Source organism: Ovis canadensis, chromosome 4, assembly GCF_042477335.2.
Source record: "Ovis canadensis isolate MfBH-ARS-UI-01 breed Bighorn chromosome 4, ARS-UI_OviCan_v2, whole genome shotgun sequence".
NCBI lineage: Eukaryota > Metazoa > Chordata > Mammalia > Artiodactyla > Bovidae > Ovis > Ovis canadensis.
The window spans coordinates 96,604,113-96,626,487 of NC_091248.1; the positions used below are offsets into that span (position 1 = coordinate 96,604,113).

Consider the following 22,375-nt stretch of genomic DNA (forward strand, 5'->3'; position numbering starts at 1 on the left):
GGACTGCAAGGAGATCCAGCCAGTCTATTCTGAAGGAGATCAGCCCTGGGGTTTCTTTGGAAGGAATGATGCTAAAGCTGAAACTCCAGTACTTTGGTCACCTCATGTGAAGAGTTGACTCATTGGAAAAGACTCTGATGCTGGGAGGGATTGGGGGCAGGAGGAGAAGGGGACAACAGAGGATGAGATGGCTGGATGGCATCACTGACTCGATGGACGTGAGTCTGAGTGAACTCCAGGAGTTGGTGATGGACAGGGAGGCCTGGGGTGCTGCGATTCATGGGGTCGCAAAGAGTCGGACACGACTGAGCGACTGAACTGAAGTGAACCTTAAATATGCTTGAACTGGTCCAAGCTGATAATTTGCTTTAAAATTTTGGTGCAAGCTTACATGAAGAGAGTGTGTGTGTGTGTCTGTGCGCGCGTGCGCGCGTGCATGTTCTAGGGTGGAGATGAGGCAGAAGGGAGGGAAGCTAGTCCATTTTTCTTGCCATCGTCACAGTACAAGTGGTAGGGTCAGAAGTCGCTATGGTTCTTTTCGCAATAGCCCTGCTACCAGCCTCTTACAGCAACTCTTGGGTTTGTTTCTAATATCTGCAAGGCTTTCCTTGCAGCCACCCTGACCTACAGACCTGCCCCATCAAAAGTCTCATTGAGTTTTTAAACTGTTTTCAGTATATTAAGGTTCTTAGGTGAGCAGCCCCCAAGATGGGCAGACCTTAGGAACACTGTGTATCCAGTTCCAGACCACCATAACAAAGCAAAAAATGCAAAAAAGCAATTCACACAAGTTTGGGGGGTTTCCCAGTGCATATAAAAGTTATTCTGACACTATACTGTGGCCCATTAAGTATGAGATAGTATTATGTCTAAGAAATGTATACATTGTAATTTTAAAATACTTATAAAAATGCTGACCATCATCTGATAACACAGGGTAGCCACAGATCTTCAATTTGTAAAGAAATGTAATGACTGTGAAGCATATTAAAGTGAAGCACAATAAAACAAGGTGTGCCTGTAGATACTTGGACCCCAACTCTGAGAAGGAAATGAAGATGAAATAGAGGGAGCTATGTCGTGGTTACACGAGCTCAAACTCCTGGCTCAGACGGAAGTCAGGTGGAAACCACAATGATGTATGGGTTCCCTCTTCTCCAGACCTACATGCCTTCCAGAGGTCTGAACTCTGCACAACCTTTCAGCAGCAAGAAGGCTGCTGAACTGACATTCAGAATATGATTTAACCATGAGCCACAATGGAAGAAATCATTTTTTCAATTGGAAATGATGGCCTCTGGGTGTAGTCGCTTCTGATAACACATGCGGTACAAGATCTCAGAGACCCTAAGTACAGCAGGCGCATGGCCCTACATCCACAGTGACTGCAAAGAGCAGGTGATTAGATCATCACAGACTGTTGACTTTTCCAGACTGAGATTTCACAGGGCAGTCCAATTAAAGCAGCCAATTAATGATTGTGAGAATAGAAAGATCTCAACATTTCACTTTGCCAAGTACAAATATTTTTTAAATTGCTACATACTCTCATGATCTGACTATACACACATTTTAAAGCCTTTCTCCCACCCCAACGGGTGTATTTTCTGATTAAAGGAAAATTCTTTAAATTGAAACAATTCAGATTAATGAAAAACTCATTGCATTGGACATTTTTCCCCATTCTCCTTTTGTCCTGTGTCTGCTTTGTTGCAGAGGGACACTGGTCTGTCCAAAAGCATTCAGGAGCTTCTGGGTGACGTGGTAGGATTTGAGGAGTCATAGCAGCTCTCTCTTTTCACTCCTCCAGGCATAAGAAATGTCTGACCAACTCCTAAAATGTTCCTACTTTTGAATAGATAATTATTTTGCCTTGATCATTTTATAGAGATATTGGTATAATTTGCTTGATATATAAAGTTCTATGTGCCAAATAATACATTAATTACACACACATATATATGTATAATTAACCCTTGGGTTTCCCTGGTGGCTCAGATGGTAAAGAATCTACCTGCAATGTGGGAGAGCTAGGTTTGATCCCTGGGTCGGGAAGATCCCCTGGAGGAGGGAATGGCAACCTTCTCCAGTATTCTTCCCTGGAGAATCCCATGGACAGAGGAACCTGGCGGGTTATAGTCCATGAGGTCACAAAGAGCCCAACACGACTGAGCGAATAAGCAGCAGCATTAACCCTTATGCGTGCATGTGTGTGTGCTCACTCACTTCCGTTGTGTCCGACTCTTTGTGACCCTATGGACTGTACCCCGCCAGGCTCCTCTGTCCTCTGGATTCTCTAGGCAAGAATACTGGAGTAGGTTGCCATGCCCTCCTCCAGGGGATTTTCCCCACCCAAGGATCAAACCCACACCTCCTGCATTTCCTGCATTGAAGGCGGATTCTTTACCCACTGGGCCACCTGGGAAACCCATTAACCCTTATAATAACCCTATAGGGTGCTTATGATTACTATGTCCATTTGTACAGGATACTAAGCTTTACAGAGGGTAACTCACTGTTATGTACATACCTAATTAGTGACAGTTGTTGTTGTTCAGTTACTAAGTCATGCCCAACTCTTTTGCAACCCCATGGACTGTAGCCCACCATGTTCCTCTGTCCATGGGATTTCCCAGGCAAGAATACTGGAGTGGGATGCCATTTCTTTCTCCAGGGGATCTTCCTGGACCAGGGATTGAATTCTTGCCTCCTACATTGTTAGGTGGATTCTTTACCTCTGAGCCACCTCAGAAGCCAGTTAGTGATATAGACGTGACTATATCCCAGGCTATCTGATCGATGAAAGCCCACATCTGTATCAGCTAGACTACTCCACTGCTCAAATACTTTATAATAGCTAGAATCCATGGATTACTTATTTTAGGCCAGACACTTTGTTTAGTATTTTGTACACATTTTCTCATTAAATCTCCAAAGAAGCCCTGTGTTACAGGATTATCATTCCCCTTTCACAGATCTGGAAACTGAGGTTTACACAGGTTAGGCAACTCACCTGTGGCCACAGTTAGTGAATTTGAATTGGGATTGGAACCCAATTCCATCTGACTCCAAGACTTACACTACCTTGTAAGTCACATGAAATGTCCCAGAGAGACAGAATACAATAAATCCCAACATCGGGATAGAAACCATATTCGGGGGATATTTTCCTCTGTACTTAGTGGACCCTGGCTCCAGACACCTCTAGGTACCCGGTCTGGGAGGTAGGTGATGGAGAAAGGAAAATGGAACACACTGAGGGAGAGTGACTTCCACCAGAGAAGTCCAGTGACTTCCACAGGTTTTTCCTGTGTCCCGTTTGTTCCCAGATATATCCTGACAAGTTCCTAAAAAGTAAGCATCCCAGTCTCCTTTAAGATAATGTTCATAATCAGCAAAAAGACAGCTGCATTTAGTTTAGGGTCTCCGTGTTCAAGATGTGATCTCTGGACCAGCAGCGTCAGCATCACCTGGGACCTTGCTAAGAAGGCAGACCTGCAGGTCTCAGTCCATCCAGGGTCTCAGACTCCCTGAATCAGAATCTGCCTTGAAAGAAAATCCCCGGGTGATTCATACTCACAATGAAGTGTGAGAAGCACTGGTTTTGAGTTTGTAACTCCTTTCCTGCCTTCTTCCTTCCCTCCCTCCTTCCTACTTTCCTCCCTTCCTTCCTCTCCAACTTCCTTCCTTCATTCCCTTGGGTGGCATTTGAAGTGTAACTGCACCTAAAACGCTCAGATTTTAGCAGACATTGGCAGTGGACTGTTACATCCTCTGGGCGGGGACAAGTGAGAATACAGGGAAAGCAAACATTCCAGAGACACACTCTCTCACAGTAATAACCCTGGAGCATGTCTCACTCTGTGCAACCCGGTGGGAGGACTCCCAGTGAAGAGGTTCACAGCGGGAAGAGTTGCTACTACATTCTTAAAGGGAAGCATATTTATCCTTTTTAAAACACAACAAAACTGATGCCAGATGTAGCCCAATATCCTTGCTCTGTGATTTATGGCAATTTTCCTGACACTTTCTCTTTCCATATCTTTGCTTTTCCATTTGTGAGGTTCCATGAAGATAAGAGTCTGCCTCTCCATTTCAGTTATTTACTCTCAGAACAGCACATTCTTTGCAAAAGTAGCCAGAGCACTGCTTTTAAAAAGGGGGAATAAAATTTTTAAACCCCTTAAAGCTGAAATAAAACTGCATTTCCACACAGATACTCCAAAAGGGTAGCATTTGCGATCACTCTTGCGTGCAACGAAAGATTGGTGAAAGTGGGGTCATTTAGAACCCAGCAAAGGACAGGAAGGAAATACCCCGGAGGAATTACATCGCATGAAATTGTAGCATCACACCTAGTTAGCAAGCCCTTACAGTAATGGAGCTTCTATGACAGCATGACAACACAAGATTGGGCAGGAAGAAAAGGAGGTCGCACAACTCACTGTACAGTTTGCTAAGTGCCGCCAAACCTTTGGAGCTGGGGCAACAAAACACTGTCCCTGAAATAAGAGGAAGTAGATCCAGAATATGGAAACTCAAATTAATGACCCATCAATAGATTGTTGGTTAGATTTCTGCCCCTTGAGAATTGTTTATAAAAAACTGAACAGTCAAACAACTAGTCCAATTCATGTGTCTCCGACCATTTTTCTCTCACTTAGCCTATTTATTTCTTAGCATTACTGTAATTGAAAAAGTATCTATTGCTAACAGATGCTATTAACTTGAGTGCATTCATAGAGTGTTCTATCACTAATAGATTTAGGTCATATTCTTTCATCCTTTTAGCAAAGCATTATTTTGTTGTCCTCTTGTTCTGAAGATTTTTGTTTCACTTAAAGTCAAATAGAACAAAAGCTTCACAGAACTTGTTCAGATTGTTTTTTAGCATTATTTTAACTCCATTACATGACAGGATCAAATGCGTAGCAATTTCCATTTGCTATATTAACTTATTTTTGGCTCTGTGTCAGAGCTCATATTATACAAATATGCCCACGAAACATGAGTTGGACTCAGATGATAACAGCAAGGTTTCAAGTCCAAATACTTTAAAAACTCAACTTCTTGAGCTTACATTTGGCTTTACAATGGCAGTTAGTCTCTGAATTGAAATAGAAAACAGAGCCAACCATTAACTACAATGGTGAAAATGTGAAAGAGTGGAAGAAGAGCTGTCCAGTCATTTAAAAATATATACCACATTTTATGAAATCTAGGATGCTACTGATATAAAATTCATGAATATTATATGAATATATAATCCACCAAGAACAACAACACAAAAAGCTGCCAATTAAACCAAGACATGACACTGATTATAAGACACATCCCAATTTTTGTCCTAAAATCTTCCCTTTAAGATGTCACATTAAAATATGAGCAAGAATGCTATGTATCTCAGAATGAATAAAATGCATTAGTATTCATTGGTCTTAATATATCTACAAATTATGGCATAGAGAATCAGTTCAGTTCAGTTCAGTCGCTCAGTTCTATCCAACTCTTTGTGAACCCATGGACTGCAGCACGCCAGGCTTCCCTGTCCATCACCAAATCCCAGAGTTTATTCAAACTTATGTCCATTGAGTTGGTGATGTAATGCAACCATCTCATCCTCTGTCATCCCCTTCTCTCCCATTCATTCCAATGAATGTTCAGGACTGATTTCCTTTAGGATGGGCTAGTTGGATCTCCTTGCAGTGCAAGGGACTCTCAAGAGTCTTCTCCAACACCACAGTTCAAAAGCATCAATTCTTCAGCGCTCAGCCTTCTTCACAGTCCAACTCTCACATCCATACATGACCACAGGGAAAACCAAAGCTTTGACTAGATGGACCTTTGCTGGCAAAGTAATGTCTCTGCTTTTTAATATGCTGTCTAGGTTGGTCATAAATTTCCTTCCAAGGAGTAAGCATCTTTTAATTTCATGGCTGCAATCACCATCTGCAGTGATTTTGGAGCCCCCCAAAATAAAGTTTGACACTGTTTCCACTGTTTCCCCATCTATTTCCCATGAACTGATGGTACCGGATGCCATGATCTTCGTTTTCTGAATGTTGAGCTTTAAGCCAACTTTTTCAATCTCTTTCACTTTCATCAAGAGGCTTTTTAGTTCCTCTTCACTTTCTGCCAAAAGGGTGGTGTCATCTGCATATCTGAGGTTATTGATATTTCTCCTGGCAATCTTGATTCCAGCTTGTGCTTCTTCCAGTCCAGCGTTTCTCATGATGTACTCTGCATAGAAGTTAAATAAGCAGGGTGACAATATACAGCCTTGACCTACTCCTTTTCCTATTTGAAACCAGTCTGTTGTTCCATGTCCAGTTCTAACTGTTGCTTCCTGACCTGCATACAGATTTCTAAGGAGGCAGGTCAGGTGGTCTGGTATTCCCATCTCTTGAAGAATTTTCCACAGTTTGTTGTAATCCACACAGTCAAAGGCTTTGGCATAGTCAATAAAGCAGAAGTAGAGGTTTTCCTGGAACTCTCTCAGCACAGAGAATAGGTAATAGTGTAAACTAGATATCCTCAAGATTTGGTGAATCAGACTTCATGACTAGAATATGATAGTTGGACAAAATGCCTTATTTAGAAGAAAAGATTCAATCAAGAAAGGATCGGTGAAAGAAACCAACATTTCTAGAGCATCAGTCTGGCAATAGACTAGAATATACTACATACGTCACCTAATTTAATCTTCATACCAACCCCACCCCCCAATCATGATATCAGAACTCATGTTCAGAAAATTTCAGCAACAGACATACATCCACAGCTTATTTTTTTTAAAAGGAAGAAGAGAAAGAGGAGATGGGATTCAGACCCACATTTGGTCAAGTCTGGGGCTTCAAGCCACACTGTAAGCAAATCTATGAGATGTGTGCAAATCTAAGAATGTGTATGATGAGGTGTGTTTAGAAATGTCAACATGCTGCAGCCAAAGACTACCATGTAGTTGAACTTGATTTATAGACTCATTGACAGGAGGGAGACTGCAATGGGGCATCACAGTAAGAAAAGATGACATCCATTTGGGCTTCGGTTGAGTGATTTTTAGAGAGGGTTTGAGAAAGTGGGGTTTGCTCTGGACTGGATGCTATCTGGAAGTCAGAGCAATCTTATGATTGAATATTTTAATAATTCTTGTATAGAAGATAGGAAAGAAGGAGGAGTTAAAGCTATAATTGGAAAAAGAAAATATTCACTGATTATTAGCCAGGACGGGCGACTAGCTGGTCATTTTGTGGTCTTGACAACGTTCTTGTTTTCGTCTGTCTTTGGACATGACTATGAAGTGATCTTGGTTTTATCCCAATCCATCCTGTTCAGAGTGACCTTGTCTGTTGTTATTCTGTGAAACTGTGTTCAGGAAGAGGACATCGAGGCCTCCTCTGAGCGCCCAGCCATTGTATTCTGACAATACAGCCTGGAGTTAGAAAGAATCGTGTCTTCATCTTTGCTTCACCTGTGATGTCTGTGTGGCTCTGGATAAGTTACTCAACCTCTCTAATCTTGAGTTTCCTCAACTGTAAAATGGAGGTAGTCATGGCACCTGTATTATAGTTTTGATAGGGAAACAGATTACAGGGTGAAAAGAGCCCAGCACTGTGCTTGGCAAAAATAAAATCTCAACAAAGTTGGCTTCACTATCAGTTATTAGTGGAGCATTATTACAAATGATTATCCACTCACAGGTGATCTTGATGAAGAAGGAATGGGGAACGCACAAGGCCACAGAGAACACCCTTTCGAGGAACCTGTAAAATCATATGCGACCGATATCCAAGAATGAATTTGGGTATAGGAAAAAAATGCAGGAAGACTGGAGAATGAAGATGATGGCTGAATCTAAACTGGCATATCTAAAAACTCCTCTGAAGTATTGCCCAGTGATCTGAACAGCACATTTCCCTCAAGTCTAAAACAAACAAACAAACAAAAAAACCTCATCATCTCCCCTCTCAAAAGCTCCAGTTCCTCCCAAATACCCAATTACCATTTGTGTTCACCCTTCTCATCACACATGCTCCCAAAGCAAATCTCTAAGTTCTCTTTGCCTGGTCTTTCTGCTTCACCCCTTTTCCCCCAGAGACAGCCAACCAGCGTATCCCCAAATCTTGCACTCCAGCCTTGCATGCCACTCCCCCTTCTCTGTTCCAGCTGCCCTTTTTGTCACTCAGACCCTGGGTACAGTCATCCTGCCTCTGGCCGGTCTGTTTCTCATCCATCCTACACACTGGTGCTGGTGAGCCCTATAAATACTGGAGATGCTCCCACCTTTGGCTTCTATCTCTCGGGTTTGCAGATGGGGGTGGTGAGGACTTGGGGTGAACATGGTGACAATCTGTCAGGAGACCTGTCACTGCTAAAGGCCAGCTCCAGGGAGAGACGTAAAGGGAGCGGGAGTGCCTCATGGTGGGGAGCACAGGCTCTGAAGCCGGATTGCTCGCTGTCTCTATCATGTACCAGAGATGGGAGCTCAAGTGACTAAATCTTCCTCTGCTCAGTTTCATCATCTGTAAAATTAAAATAAGAATAGTACCTCCCTCATTAAGCGAGGATTATGTACACTAATCTATATAATCAACGTTTCTGGTACATAGTGAACAGTCAAGTTGAGCTTTCTTATCATTGTCGTTGTTCTTATCATTACTGTTACACTACAAGGGAGACAGAGCCCTATGCCGCGGTCCACATATCTAAGTGCAACGTCCAGAAGGGCTGTTGTACACAGAGTGGGCAGCGCTCTAGACAGCAGGCCTGGGAACTGTGGCCACAGCTGTTTGATCTGACAAAGATGCTCAACATTAGCTTCAAACATTGTCAATGCCCCAAGGGCAGGGTAGAGCTCACAGGTGAGTCAGGAGAGGTGCACAGAGACAAGACGGAGCAGGATCCGACAGCAACCTCCCCTGGAGGTTTGCAAGGGCTCTGGGGCAGAGGGAAGACAGGCACTGCTCCCAGCTCTGACCCAGGGGAGAGAGCACTCAGGACAGAAGGACACACAGGCAAGTGTGAGCTAGGGTACAAAAGTAAAAAAAGAAATTACATTTTCCAAGTGGAAGGTACAATTTTCAGGGCAATGTCTGGCAGTGATGGCTTTGGCCACAATGGTGCAATTGATGCCTAGGAATCTATACATGGGCTGGGTGGCGTACAAACATGAGTCCAAAAAAGAACTTGGCTTCTAAGTGGATTCTAAGCACAGGTGTATATATAAGCGGACTCAAAATCTGAATAGACACAGCCACACAGGAGGTAGTGACTGCCCTCACGAGTGAGTAAACAGCAAGTGACTGCTCAGGGCACAGCCTGGGTTCTGTTTGTATTTTATTTTACTTTACTGTGGTAAGGACACTTAACATGAGCTCTACCCTCAACAAAATTTTAAGTACACAATACAGTATTGTTAACAATAGGCACAATGCAGTACCTATATAGAACTTATTCATTTTGAATAACTGAAATGTTAAACGCACTGAGGAGCAACCCCTTCCCCATCCCATCTCCTGGCAACTGCCGTTCAACTCTCTGTTTCTATCAGTTTGAAAATTTAAGATACCTCACATAAGTAGAATCATGAAGTGTTTGTCCTTCTGCGTCTGGCTTATTTCACTTAGCATAGTGTACTCCAGGTCTGTTCATGCGGCATACAGAGGATTCTTTCTCTTTGAATAGTATCCCATTGTATGTCTACATTACATTTTCTCCATCCATCCCTGGATGAACACTTAGGTTGTTTCTATATCTTGGCTATTGTGGACAAAGAGCTATCATCTCACACCTGTTAGAATAGCTCAAAAAAAAAAAAAAAGACAACACATGTTGGCAAAGATGTAGAGAACATGGAAATCTCGTGTACTAATGATGGGAATGTAAAATGGTGCAGCTGTCATGGAAAACAGTATGGAGACTCCTCAAAATAAAAACAGAACTACCATGCAATCCAGGAATCTCATTTTAGGGTATATACTCTAAGGAAATGAAGCAAATTCTACACTCCCATGTTCACTGAAGCATTAGTCACAGTAGCCAAGATATGTTTGTATTTTCTTATAGCCGCCATTTATCTGCACTTGCATCAGGAGCAGTCAGGTTCTTGATCTGTAGGGGAGTTATTCTTGTGGGATTCAGAGTCCTAAAATCTGGGTCTGGGTTCTGAATCCAAAACCAAATGTGAGCTCTAGCCACCTCATTTGAAAGTTGGGATCCTTAACCCTACTCTTTGATCATTCACTCATCATGGCATTAAGTTCTTGCTAGGTGGCAGGTATTTTACAAGATGCTAGGGACTCAGAAAATAGTACTGTGTTGTCCACTTCTCCTGCTCACTCATTCCCAACACATATGGACTGCATAATGACCAGATGTGGTTCCTGGGCCTCTGAGGCTTACAGCCTAGCAGGGAAGCTATGCATTAAACTAATAGTTAAATAAAGACTTGTTTCAGGAGATCCCCTGTACAAGACTTCCGGGACCCCTGGAGGATGAGGGGCAGCCCCAGGAAGTCAATCTCCATTTCCTTCAGTTGTCCCCCCAAGGGAAGATGTTTGGGAGTTCTTGACCCTCTCTTTAAAACTTCCTTTGAAACATATCCTTCATTTTTTTAAATTCCTAAACCAAGATTTGTAATAGAATCTTTATGGCTTGTATAACAAAATATGAAGGAAAGTTTTAAGACCTTGATCCTTGAACCTGGTTGTCTCCATTGACAGCTTTCAGGAGGGAGGAGACTCTATCTGGATCTGACGAACCCAGGATTATTTACTATATATTTTAGCTGTGCTGAGACTCTTGTCCTTATTTCCCTCTTGTTCCTTGCCCCCCTCCTTTCTTTTCCCCAAGCCTATCGCGATGTTGTTCTAATGACTCCACAGAGGTATGTGCATAGCCATCACCACTTCCCTAGGCAACAATGGATAAACATCAGCTTGAGAAATCCCAGCTCTATATTATTTATGAAGCTGCAATTCTCCTGTAAATAACCCAGTTGTTAAAATGATATGTATCTATGTAATTGAGTCTTCTGTATACAAATAAATAAGACTTTATTGCAATGTCAGAAGTTAACAGACCAGTCAATAAAATCAATAACTCACTTTTTCTTGCTTATATATCTAACTTTTCTCCACCTTTCCTATGTCCTCTGTTTGTTCTGGTTTACATATTACCACTCACACGAAAACACAGCTCTTGTGCTTCTGTTGCTGAAATGTTAGGTGAGAAGTGAGATGGCAAACAAAGGGGAAAAAGAAAACCGAGAAACCTTCCAGGTGGTGTTTTAGATTTCATGTGTATTTATTTAATCACACTAAAGAGGAGGGAAAAATGAATGCAGGTATTTTTAATCTGAGTGCCCCACCAAAGTGAAAGTCACTCAGTTGTGTCTGGATCTTTGCGACCCCAAGGACTATACAGTCCATGAAATTCTCCGGGCCAGAATACTAGAGTGGGTAGCTTTTCCATTCTCCAGCAGATCCTCCCAACCCAGGGATTGGACCAGGATCTCCCACATTGCAGGCAGATTCTTTACCACAAGGGAAGCCCTTAGTGCCCCACCGAAGGCACAGACAAATCAGGTCACAGCATGGAAAGCACCTCCAGGCCAGTATTGCCTTGTTCCTAACCTCTGTCAAAACAGCCCTGCTGGATTAGAGCTGCACTCTCTCACCACCATGGCTGAGATCATGTCAGCATTTCCCTTTCAAATCCCCTGCATTGAGAAGTGGGTAATTCAACTGGAAAATTTTTCTCTGCATAAACCTTGCTATATACTATCTCTGAAGTAAGGAAGAGGTTTATTTGGAATTGGTAGGTATTTTTGAAAGCAATTTGCTTAATTGATTTGGCTGAGTTCACTATAAGAGCTTAAAAGAACAGCTTGATATTTTTGGTGCTTATTTTAAAAATCCAGTTAAACAAATTGGCATTGACCCAAAGTTTCTGCACCTGAGGGGGGAAAGGCAACTGAAATTGAGAAAAAGAAAAATTAATAGATTGAGTGACTCTAATCTTCATGATGGTTCTATTGCTGTGCAAATAAGTCTGTGATTTAATGGTCCATCCACATGGACCAGTTTGTCCTTTCTCATGGACTAAACTGTCCCTCTTTATTGTTTATCAGAGAAGGACTGAGGCTCTTGGCATAAGAGGAGGCTGGCATTTATGACAACTGACAAGGAATGCAAGTCTCATCCTGAACTTTCTATCAGGTTGGTGGAATACTGGATTCTTAGAGGTTTGATGTTGAGAATATGGTAACTCCAGACTTCAGTCTGGAGTATGTAATAGTAATTGAGATTTGTATGTCATCTTCTGTATTATAATAATAAGGAATTAAGAGTTTGGGATTAACACATACACACTACTGTACATAAAACAGACAACCACCAAGGACCTATAACACAGGGAACTACTGTCAATATTTTGCAATAATCCATACACCTGACACTAACATAACATTATAAGTCAACACTACTCCAATAAAAATAAGTTTTAAGAAGAGAAATATTCATCATCATGGATCATGAATAGTAATGCCAACTTTTAAATTCATTCTTTGGCAAATGGAAGCAATAAGACAAGGTGGTCTACAAGAAGTCTCAGCATCATCAAGGCCAAGCAAACATGAGAATTATTGCTCTAAAGGACACTGTCAACTGCTCCTGACCCAGGTTACAAAACCCATGATTCTCCTCATTGTATTTTTCCTGGAATAAAATGTTCAGGTTTGGATATAATACATCCTAAGTGCCTCTGGGACTACAGTGGAGAGGCTGACACCGCCAGATGCTCACGGAAGAGGATGTAGGGTGGAGACATTGGCTTGGGAACCATCAACAAACAGGCAGTATATAAAACTATATATAGAGTGGATGGACTCCCAGGAAAAGTGTATTGAAGAGCAATGGCTGAAGGTCAGAATTCTGGGGATCAGCAACAGTTCACAGCTGTGGCAGAAAAGAAGAGGCCAGGAATGAACCAAGAATAAAACACTCAATGAATGAGATAAGAACTCAGAGTTCAAGACCATCCAGTGGCCAAAGAAGGAGAGATTTTGCAGGAAGACAGTGCAACTGGTCATCCCAAATGCTTTGGAAGGAGTCAAGTAAGAGAAGAAGAGAAAAATGTCCACTAGACTTGTTAATATGCTAACATATACCAGCTAATTAAAATACTGGAAGAAGAAATGTTAGCATGAGCAGTTTCATTGGAATAATGGACATTGAGGCTGCATTTCAGTGAATAGAAGAATATATAACAAGCGAAGAACTGTATACTATGTGTTTAAATAGGCAGGTTGGGTTAGATCAGTGATTTTCAAACTGTGGTTTGTAGTCTACTAGTGGGATATGAAACAAGTTTAGTGAGTTGCAGTCAGCATTTAAAAAAACAGAATGTGATAGAAGACAGTAGAATAAGATTGTAATAGAATGCTTGGTGGCTTCCCTGGTGGCTCAGCTGGTAAAGGATCCATCAATGCAGGAGACACAAGAGACACAGGTTCAATCCTTGGGTCAGGAAGAGCCCCATGGAGAAGGAAATGGAAACCCACTCCAGTATTCTTGCCTGGAAAATTCCATGGACAGAGGAGCCTGGAGGGCTACAGTCCATGGGGTCACAAAGTGTCGGACACAACTGAGCATGTGCACACACACACACACAGAATGCTTGGCACACATTGTTATTTCAAAAAATAACAGGGCAAATATTATTTCAAGAAATCTTAGTTTCAGTTACATATTATATTTAAATGTATTGTAAGTCCCAATATGAAGCATCTCTTGTACTGGAATTTAAGGTCAAAAAGTTTGAAGTCCTCTGGAATAGAAAGCAAAAAAAGACATATGGCAGCCAGGATGGGAGGAAAATTTGGGGGAGAAAGGATACATGTAAATGTATGCCTGAATCCCTTTGCTGTCCACCTGAAATGATTACAACATTATTAATCAGGTGTACTCTAATATATAATACAAAGTTTTAATAAAAAGGTAATATGAAATAAGGTTTTTACCTTTCCTTTTATGCTTCTTTTCTCTGTTTTTTAAATTTAACATCTTATCAGTTCCCTGGGATGGAACCCTGACTGATTCACTGTGGCTCTCAAACAGGTCCATACACAGTAGACTTCGCTGCTTCTATCTTTGTGCTGTTTGCTCCATTAGCAGTTACCTCCATCTAGCCCAAGCTCAGAATTTACTCTTCTGGGGAGCTCTCCTTCACCAACTGGCCCCTCCTTCTGCTGCTATTGATCCCTTTACAACTGGGTAGCACTTTTAATTTTTCAAAGAGCTTTTCACATACATTTTCTCATTTGACCCTTACAACAATCCTGTGAAGTAGCTAAAGCAAGGATTATTATCCCCATTTGGAAGATGGGGAAAATGCAATACAGTGCACTGAAGTAGCAGGCCTTAAGTGACAGGACACGCAGCTGGTCAATGGCAGGCGCAGGGCCAGAACTGAATCCTCCCCAGGCCCCACCAACTCTGGAACTTTCCAGGAGACAAGGAGTGATTCTAATTGGGGTTATGTTAATTCTGCTTTCAGTAATAATTTCTGGTGCTTAACAGAAATAAACATGGTGCTTCATATGCTCTAGACCCCTAATGCTGAAAGTATGGTCTGTAGGTCAGCAGCAACCACAGAATCTCAGACCACTCTGGTCCCTCTGGATCCCAATCTATGGTTTAAGATGCTCAGGTGGTTTCTATGTGTATCAAAAATTGACAATTACTGCTGTTGGTTGTGTGTGTGTGGTCCCTCTGAGTCCCGCAGTTAATAATAACAATAGCAAGGACTCACACTGGATTTTCTAGGCACTTTGACTCTTCTAAACAAGTGACACTAACTCCATTGATCCCCATGGCAACACTAGCTAGGGTAGGGGAAAGTTCCACTTTGATCTACATTTTACAAAGAGCCAAAGCAGTGCCCAGTCTTGTAAAAGTGGCAGCATTCAGGTTTGAACCCAAGAAGTGTGGCACCACCATGCATATTCTCAATGCATTATCCCATTCCATTTCACTGATGAAATAAGAGCATCCTTGCTGGTCTTTTGGGATCACTCCACACCATCTAGGACAGTCTTGATAAAGTAGCAGTGACTAAGGTTTTCTTCACTGATCAGTAATGCCATAATAATGCGGAATATTATCACAATGCCATTGTAATTCCAGCTATTTGGCAGCAGAACCCTGGAAACTCAGGCTTCCAGAAGACCTTCAGAGCAGACCCTATAGCTCTTTAATTATGAAAAGACAGCCTTGATTCCCCCTAATAAAACTCAACTGAGAAGGCCATGCTCCAGAAACACACTTGGTCAAGGTGCCTTGGATACAGAAAGAAATGCTATTATCGAATAAAAATATCTGGAAAAGGGCCTTTTTCTACCACAGCCATGAAAAGAAAGGAAATGAGCCATAGACAGAGTATACCAATGTGTGCACTCTGCCCAGAAGGGCCTTTGTTGATGTCAGGCCCCTAGAAAGGTGGGCGGGCTCTCCCTGCCAAGCAGTCCCATTGGTGAGGTCACCACAATGAACTTGATTACATGGTTCTGCCGGTTCATGCAGAGGAGATTTTTCCTGGACAGACACTTGTTTACCAAGTTCACAAGGTTTGTAGACACCAAATCGGCAACATATCAAGTTAATTTAAAAACAATACATTCTTTCCCAGTAGGCTCTGCTTCTCCACTGAGAGAGTTTCTGCATCGACAAATTTAAAAGTATATTTACTATTATAATTTTAATGCAATTTTTACTCACTTATAAAATAAAATATTTTGAAAATAAAATGTAAAACTTACTTTTTGTAATCTAACCATATAATCTAAAACTCCACAAGTTCTTCTTACTCAATGGCAATACATTGAAGAGAGACTCATAGGGGCTGGGGGGTGGGGGATGAGGGATAATAGCATTTTTATATTTAGAGAAAGATAAAGTCTTAGAGCTTGAAAAAGACTGATACAGATAGAGCTACATAGAATACAATTTACAACCATAAATCTATGTTTATAAACATCAATTTCCAGCAAAGGGAATAAGAAGCATATTAGATTCATCTATTCAGAGAAATTAATGATTTTAAAATAGAGCATCAGTGTAATAACTTCTTAAATAAAAATGCTATATTGAAAGTGTAATTGATTGTGAGACACTTCCTAATATGAAAATGTTAAAAGTCTTAGTAGAGAGGAAAACTAGGAATCTCATATTTGATGGTATCAGGCTATGAGAGCTTAAGCTTATAGAGGGCTCTATGACTTTTCAGACTGAATTTTCTACTGGTGCTGTTCCTCCCCTACAAAGAGACACATGATTCCACATAACTTTGATCATCCAGGCTATGGGTGAAGGACTAACCCCTTTCTCAGAGCATGAGAGCAGAGATAATCTTCATTCTTAGACATTATAATTCATTCTTAGGAAAAATGGTGACAAGATTAAGGGAAGAAGATCATAGGATCGGAGAAGGCAATGGCACCCCACTCCAGTACTCCTGCCTGGAAAATCCCATGGACGGAGGAGCCTGGAAAACTGCAGTCCATGGGGTCGCTGAAGGTTGGACACGACTGAGTGACTTCACTTTCACTTTTCACTTTCATGCATTGGAGAAGGAAATGGCAACCCACTCCAGTGTTCTTGCCTGGAGAATCCCAGGGATGGGGGAGGCTGGTAGGCTGCGTGAAGCTAATTGTTTAAGTTAGAACAGGATTACTAAAATAATTTCCAAGACTCCTATGTGGAACATTTATTGAGTACTTTCTTCATGAATTATCTCATGAATCCCAACATCAACACTACCCAATAGATACTATTATTATTCCCATTTTACAGATAGGCAAACTGAAGAAATGAAATTAAGTGACTTGCCTGAGATTAGGTAATAAGATACAGAGCTGGCTCAAACTCCAGATGGAACCAATCTTTATCTACTGCCCACGCCATGTCTCTACAGTTGCCCCATTCAATATGTAGCTCCCTGTAACTGTTGAACTCTCGAAATGTAACTAAACTGGACAGAGATGTGCTATGTATAAAGTACACACCAGCTGTCTAACAGTTAATATAAAAAATATAAAATATCCCCTTCAATTTTTTTATATTGACTGAAGTTTGAAACGAAAATATTTGGAGTAGACTGGATTAAATACATTATTTAAAATAATTTCCTGTTTCTTTTTATATTTTTAATGCGGCTTCTGAAAATTTCAAATTATATCTGTGCCTTGCATTTGAGGCTCATATCATATCTCCATGAATTATGAAGCCTTTGCTAATTTTTATCTTCAATTTTCTGGAACATGGAGGAGAGTTTTGCAGCAACTGATCCTCAGATATTATTTTAACTATGCTTCATTGGTTCAAGTATCTTAAAAATAATAATACCTAGTTAAGAATCATGTTCAGTATATCAAGTTCTATAGAATAATCCAGTACATTCTATGGAGTAAGCTACTTATGGCTATGTGAGCAAGGAATTAAACTGATGTAGAAGTTCAGATCTAACAGAACGTTTCGTGAACAACTGGTAATGGTTTGAATGTCCAACAGTTATGTAAATTATAGACTATATCTGAGACTGAATGTTAAGTAAAATATTAAAAATGGTGCTTCTACAAAGATTGCAGTAATACAGAAAAAATGTTTTTGATCTTGATCTAATGTCAATTGCCAGTATTATCTGAAATATGTGAACACCAAAATGCTAACAATCCTCCTCTCTTGGAGGAAGTGAGATTTGGGACCTTTTCTTTGAAAAAGAGACAATCTCTTTACATCTTTTTTATTTACTGATTATTCTAAAAAAAACACAAGTATTTCTTTTATAAAAATGCAACTTTTATGAAGTCAACCACCGTTTCTTTTCCAGATTCCTTCTGCTCCCCTTCTCCCTCTCCACTCCCAATAAAAACAAATAAATAAAAGAAAAAAAAAAGGCAAACATAAAACTTGTTTGATGGTCCTACTCTTTAACAATCATGAGACGGTTGAGCAGGAAGGAAGGAAGGTAAATATAACGAAGTCTCTTCGGACTTTTGAAAGTTTCTAACACTTGAACGTGTTAAAAGGCTGAAGTGATTTTCAAAGAGCAGACTGGGTATATGGGTCTGCTGCCTAAGACAGAGCCAAGGACAGGGCACCATCTCTTCCTTTCTAACACTACATGAAAAGAAAGAATAATAGATATCCTAGGGCTAAATACTCTGAAATTTGGATTTCTTGCTGGAGTCTATTACTGCCATTAACCAATTGAAGGATTATTTTTGTTTTATAGTTGAACTTTTAAAATCTAATAGTCTCTTTTTCTTCTTTTTTTATTTGATCTTTTGGGGGAACAAAACTAATGTTCAAAGATAGATGCTTGCTAAAATGTCTAAGAAAAATCTAAATCTAACTGATAGAAATTTTATAATTTGCAGGCTGTTTCCCAAATTAAAATGCACCCTGATATTTAAAACTCAGATGTTCTGTCTTTAAATATAACTATGAAAATATCTAAGGAAAATTGTTTAATTCAAAGTCAATAATTTAATAGAATTCACAGCAATATTTTATAGTAGAACTTATAGGATAAAATATATTATAAAAACATCTAAGATACATCTGAACGCCATTTCAATTCTGATTTTTGTTCTGTAATTGCTAAAAAGTCATTTAAAACAGTTAATCATTTTATAGGAGTATGTAGGTTCTAGGATTAGGTAAATGAAGATGAGGAAGGTCTTAATATATCTTCTCTCTCTATGGTTCTTAGTTTATGATTAAATACATATAAAGATATTGCAATATTGAAATTGCATGGCTATGCTGTTCAAAGACAGGATATTAGAAAATTTTAGTTCTCCTGGCCATATCAACTCATCCATGATACACAGACCTAATTGTTTTAGCAAAATTTTTATTACAGTCTATTGTTGTCACTGTTATTCAGTTACAATGTCGTGTCTAACTTTGCAACCCCATGGACTGCAGCATGCCATTACAGTCTCTATCCAGTCTATGTTTTGCAAAAGATTTTGGGTATCTTTTAGGTTTAATTTCATCTTTTCCTTTACAGAAGATAGACCAAATACAAGAGTATGCATTTTTGCCAATCCAACTCTCCAACATGCAAAGTTAAAAGTATAGTAAGTGGGGCTTCCTTGGTGGCTCAGTGGTAAGGAATCCCCCTGCCAGTGCAGGAGTCATGGGTTTGATCGCTGGTCCGGGAAGATCCCACACGCTGCAGAGCAGCTAATCTCATGAGCCATTACTACTGAGCCTGTGCCCTAGAGCCCATGCTCCAGAAAAAGAGAAGCCACAGCGATAAGAAGCCTGTGCACCACAACTAGAGAATAGTCCCCAGCTGCCGCAGCTAGAGAAAAGCTCACACAGCAACGAAGACTCAGCACAGCCAAAAATAAATAAATAAATATTTTTAAAAATTATAGTAAGAGGCAGAAATATGCAGAACCTGAGCAAAAAAAAAAAAAAAATTTGTAACAACCAACAGGATATTTTATCTTTTAACTCAATTTTACATTCACAACATGTTACATAACATTTTATAAAAAATAATTTCATGGCAAGACAAATACATATTTTGTTCTGAGCATTCACTTTTATTTCATGAATTTATCCAGTTATTTAACAAATAATTGTTGTACCCTGCTGGACACTGTTCTCTGTGATATTTCAGGTCAGATATCAAGGGTGTGTGGTAGAAGGTATGTTTAGTTACAGTCTGACTGTATGTCTAGAATAGGCCCATGACAAACACATGACAAGAAGTTCTAAATGTGGTATGATTTGATGGCACTTCATTCATCAGAGTGGATATGTATTGATACCTATGGTATGTCAACTCTACTCTGTTCAGACAAGTTTTTGTTGCTGTTTTTGTTGTTGTTTGTTCATTTGGTGTGGGGGGGATGACAAGTTTTGACCATGTCTGAGCTCATGCTTATGCTTCATAAGTCTAACAATTCTCCCCTCAAAGCAGCATGTCCTTTTCAAAGTAAGCTTAAAAAAGAGAGAAATTAAACAGGATTTCAGTTCATCTCAGAATTTTCTTTGGGAATAAAAATCAGTGGTCATTAAACTAATAGTGTGAAAATTAGATGCTGGATATAATCAGATCTAAAGAATAATTGATCTAAAAGAACATTGGACCAAAAGAGAACTCTGTCCTACTGTTTAAACTTTCTCTCCCCTAATTTGCATTCTTTTCATAGTTCAGACTTTCTTTGGGGACACTGCTGAAAGCTACATCTCAGTTAATTTCATGATACAAGAATGTTAAACATAAACTAATACTGAGATAGAGCATCATACCATCCATCCCAACAGACAACTCAGAAAACAGAAAAGCACTGCATTTTCAGAGTAAAATGCAATATAATGACCATTGCTTTGAAATGGATCAATCTGGCCACACTGGCGCAGCTGCATGGCATTCAAAGCAGCAATCACTGCTGGCTCTGGTGTGGTAGTTTTCTTCCCAATGTCATCTCATTTTATCCCCTCGGAAAATGACAGTGGGGACAAAAAAAGATGCAGGAGAGGCACATCAGGTTTTCCTTCAGAGTCCTTTCTATTGTGTTAACAACTCTCAATTGTGCGAGCAATTTTCCACTGTCTTGTATTAGGAATTACACTGGCACAATTTGCACCTCTCCAGTTAAGCCTGCACCCGGCACCCAACCCAGTCTCATTTCTAGCAGGTTGGTAGCTCAGCCACAACCATTTATGTCAGGCCAGAGATGGGAAGAAAGGGTAGTGACCAAGGGTTTTAACAAATCTACATTGCTTAACTTCTTTTACTTTCACTATAGTCCAGACATTCTGCCTTGGGGTTTTTTTTTTCTAATGCAGAGTAATGCCTAGTGCACAGGCTGTAACTGTTATAATAGTAGAAAGAGTACTGGGAAGTAAAGGGAGTATCAATATATTGTATCAAAAGAGTATCAATATATCAATATTCTAGTATCAATAAAGCCATGAATTATCTTGGAGACTTTAGATAAGTCATTCATTTAAAACAAATAATAGCATCTGTTCTCTCTCCCTTAAAAGGCTGTAACGATGCTAATAAAGAGAAGACAGATACAAAAATGTTTGGAAAATTTTAAGGCACTACTCAGATATGAAGCATTTTGTCATGTTATAACTCTGGAAAAAATAGACTTAGCTTATAATTGGTGCTTCGGCTTCCCAGGTGGCACAGTGGTAAAGAATCCACCTGCCAATGCAGGAGATATGGGTTCTGTCCCTGGGTCAGGTAGATCCCCTGAGAAGGGAACAGCTACTCCAGTATTCTTGCCTGGAAAATTCCATGGACAGAGGAGGCTGACAGGCTACAGTCCATGGGGTCACAAAGAGTCGGACACAACTAGGCAACTGAGCAACTGAGCACACAGACATAATTGATGCTTGGCCAAAATATCTCATTTTATTACTACTAAGATTTTAACAAGTCTTTTATAAAATGTAATTAATAGTTTTACAATTATAAACATGTTTTCTGTGGTATTTTTCTCAACTTGAAAATTCCTAACATAAGACATCCACAATATAAATTACAAACAGATTAAGTAACTTTTAATAAAACATATTAAGATTGATAAAGTCCTCTATGAAAATATGAGTATGGTTTTATAGGCCTGAGTTAGAAAAAAAGGCTTACTGTCATCACACAAAATCTAAAGCCAACAGAAAAAGGGTAACATATGTGGCTACATACAAATATATATCTTCTCTGAGGCACAAATACATTTTGAAGACAATGAAGAATTGGTTTAAAATATATCTACAAATGTAACAGACCATTAACATCCATAAACTATAGCATTGCCTATGACTCACAACAAAAGATAAATAATTTAATAAAACAAGTAAAAAATATGAATAAACAATTCATAAAAGGAATACAAATAGCTAACAACGAAGGAAAAGAAGTGCTTAGCACCTCTAATTGGAGAAGTATGTACCATGGTACAGGATTTTGAAGGGAAAATTTGTAGTATCTATTAAAGTGGAAGATATTCATATATAAGACAGTAATTCCATTTCTAGATGTCCTTCCTATTGTGATAGTCACACTAATACAAAGATGTTCAAGCTACTCATGGAGATATCAACTTTATAAGTAAATATTTTACAAATGAGCCAAAGATAAATCGATCAGAAAGAGACTGTTTAAATAAATTATGGGTCATCAGAAGATCTCCTGGAGCAGGAAATGGAAACCCACTCCAATATTGACTGTAAAATTCCATGAACAGAGAAGCTTGGTGGGCTACAGTCCACCAAGGATCACAAAGAGTTGTACATGACCAAGCATGCATGCCCACACACGTATACGTAAGCGATACTAGGAT

At 39.9% G+C, this 22,375-nt stretch overlaps 1 protein-coding gene across 3 annotated transcripts in view; it reads right to left on the reverse strand.

The window, feature by feature from the left end:
* POU6F2 (POU class 6 homeobox 2) overlaps positions 1-22,375 on the reverse strand; it is a 503,169-nt gene that overhangs the window by 278,250 nt on the left and 202,544 nt on the right. The window lies entirely within an intron of this gene.